At 38.7% G+C, this 3384-nt stretch overlaps 2 pseudogenes; both read left to right on the forward strand.

The window, feature by feature from the left end:
• The first annotated feature begins 421 nt into the window (after positions 1-421).
• On the forward strand, positions 422-1394 carry LOC147982369 (uncharacterized; annotated as a pseudogene).
• A 471-nt stretch (positions 1395-1865) lies between these two features.
• Positions 1866-3162, forward strand: LOC147982370 (uncharacterized; annotated as a pseudogene).
• The last annotated feature ends 222 nt before the right edge of the window (positions 3163-3384 follow it).

Consider the following 3384-nt stretch of genomic DNA (forward strand, 5'->3'; position numbering starts at 1 on the left):
TCCCCAATTCCCTGGTCCCTCCTACCCACCCACCCCCCTCTCCTTCCTCCTCACCCTCCCTATTCCCATCCCCTGCTCAGGTTTCTTAGATTTTTTTTGTACAGTTTTGTTTATGTAATGTTTAATTGCTTGTATACACAATATCTATAGAAGATAATGTTTAACTGCTTGTATACATAATATGTACATAAGCTGAACATGATATAACTAATTTTTTAATTCATGTATAAGCTTGTATGACACGCCATCTATAAGGACAGCAAACAACATTCACAAAAATTTCTTGTACATACATATTCTGTTTGTTACTTATACATACTATTTGAGTACTTGTGGCATATCGCTACGCGTCGGGAGATTTTTTTGATATTATGTAATGGATTGTTCTTGATGTACTTTTCTCATATTGCTTTATTGAAGTATGACTGAGAAGGCGGTGTGGGATGATGCCCATCTGAAGAAACTCATTGACATGTTGAGAGAAGAGGTTGAAAAATGGAATAGGCCATTAGGTTATTTAAATAAGAAGGGTTGGGCAAACGTGTTGGAGAAATGGGAAGCAAGAACGGGAAAGAAGTATCCCAAGGATAAATTCAAGAACAAGTGGGATTCCATAAAAAATGAGTACTTGGTTCATGGAGTTGAAAAATGAAGCAACTGGGCTTGGATGGGATGATGCAAAGAGAACTGTTGATTGCTCTAAAGAATGGTGGGATGAACATATCAAGGTAGGACTAGCCATTTTGGTTTTTATTTGGCATGGTTCTATATGACTGCAGTATCTCACTTGTACATTAAAATCCATTTCAGAGATGCCAAGAGAGTACAGGAAAGAAATGCAATCATATGAAGTTCAAAAAACAGGGACCAAAGCACCTTGAAGATTTACACGTCATATTTGACAAAGTACATGTTACTAGGGCTAGTGCTTCTTGTGCTGGAGATATATCTTCTGATGAATCAAGTGATGATAATGGAGTTCCTTTGGAGAAACCCAATGATATTGCTGAAATGAAGGAGGCATCTTCGATGAAACCAAAACCAAGCAAGAAGCGCAAGCAACCTTCTAATGCAAATGAGGAGAAGGAAGAGAAGAGTCCATTCTTACGATTGTACAAGCAGACATGCGAGAAAATAGAAAGTGGAGTGGAGAAGATAACTTCAAGTGTTGAAGCATCATCCGCTCCTCCAACAAATCATGTCCCTACCATTTCAGAAGTCATGAAGATGGTCAAAGAATGTGGTGTGAAGGAAAAAACTGCTCTAATGCACACAACCCTCACTCTTATAGTGAAACCCGAGTTTAGGGAAATCTTCAATGTTCTTGAAACAAAATAAGGGAGGTTTGTTTTTTGGAGAGGGAGCATGAGAAGGAGATGTTGAAGCACGTGTAGTGAATCATGTTCGTTTATGTTATAGACCTAAATTTGCTTTCGTTGTGGACCAAATTTGGTTATGTTGTGGACCATATTTGTTTTCGTTGTGGATGTATTTGGTTTTGTCGTGGACCATATTTGCTTATGTTGGTTTACCGTACTTATGTTGTGAGAAATATTTGCTCGTGTTGGTAACCATATTTATGTTGTGAGAAATATTTGCTCGTGTTGGTAACCACATTTATGTTGTGAGAAATATTTGCTCGTGTTGGTAACCACCTTTATGTTGTGAGAAATTTTTGCTCGTATTGTTAACCATATTTATGTTGTGAGAAATATTTGCTTGTGCTATTAACCATATTTATGTTGTGAGAAATATTTGCTCGTGTTGTTAACCATATTTATGTTGTGAGAAATATTTGCTTGTGTAGTTTGACCATATTTATGTTATGACCATGAATATTTTAACAGATTTATATTCTTATGTAGATGGATGAAAGGATGGAAGAAGTTGCCATAAAGGGACAAGAGGGAATGAAACTTCTAGCTAAACTTGTGAAGCAGGGTGCTATCATGGGAAACCTAGGTAACCTCTATGTTGAGCGATACTTGAACAAAACATACAGAGTGCCTCAGCAAACAGGACTCCAATGGGTCATGGAGTGTTACAGTCGACCTAGATATTTCTATAAAATGTTTCAAATGGGCACTGATGTTTTCATGGCACTTCATGATTTGCTTGTCTCTACATATGGGTTGACATCAACCACTAATGTTTCATCAATTGAGTCACTGGCCATGTTCTTATGGATTGTTGGAGGCCCTCAATCATTTTCTCAAGCCGAGAACCATTTTGTACGGTCACTTTGGACAGTTCATACAAAGTTTAAGGAAGTTTTGTTATGCTTGCGCAAGTTAGCGAAAGATAAAATCAAACCTACAGATCCTACTTTTAGCCATGAGCATGAAAAGATTAAGGAAGAGCGTTTCTGGACTCATTTCAAAGGTGCTATTGGTGCCATAGATGGATCACATGTGCCAGTTTCAGTGCCTGCAGATGATGCGGTTAACCATAGATGCCGGCATGGTTTTACATCTCAGAATGTGCTTGCAGTATGTGACTTTGACATGAGGTTTACCTTTGTGGTTGCGGGTTGGCCGGGCTGTGCACATGATACATGGGTCTTGAATCACGCATTAGCACACTTTCCTTCATTTCATATACCTCCCAAAGGTATAATGTACTAACATATGTCATCATTAATTATATTCTTATGTGCGATGCTAACTTTGTGTTCTTTTTCAGGGAAATACTACCTTGTGGACTCTGGGTATCCAAACCGAACGGGTTACCTTGCTCCTTTTAAGGGGAGTACATATCATCTGCCGAAATTTTGTCTTCGCCGTCACCGTCCACCTGAAGGGAAGTATGAGTTGTTTAACTGTTCACATTCATCCCTTCGAAATGTCGTTGAGCGTGCTTTTGGAGTACTCAAGCAAAAATGGTGCATCTTGAAAGGGGTGCCAAGTTTCTCACCTCGTACACAGAAGCATATCATCATTGCTTGCATGGCATGGCATGGCATTGCACAATTTCATTCGTGATAGCAAGTTGAGTGACAAAGTTTTTGATAAATGTGATGCCGATGATGAGTATGTACCTCCAGTGCTACGAAAGGAGGTGGCACCAACACAAGCGGATCCCGTTGAAGAAGAGGAGAACGAAGATACCATGAACAATATTCGTAGTAGGATAGCTGATGCTTGTCTTGCGATGGCAAGATAGGTTAGTTATGTCGATGAAGGTCATCATCATGTGAACCATATGTGTTTTGCATGTGCTCCATGTCTTCCATAATAATATTATGGCGTAACTATCTGTTTGGATGTATGAAACATCAAAGCATAATCATTAAATTGCGTATGTGTTAGATATGAATCATCTTATTCTCATAATTTTCCTTTGCAAAATGGTTGTTCAATTGCCTACCATATACGTATAACTGCT

Source organism: Triticum urartu, chromosome 3A, assembly GCF_056163025.1.
Source record: "Triticum urartu cultivar PI428250 chromosome 3A, HENAU_Tu73, whole genome shotgun sequence".
Lineage (NCBI taxonomy): Eukaryota > Viridiplantae > Streptophyta > Magnoliopsida > Poales > Poaceae > Triticum > Triticum urartu.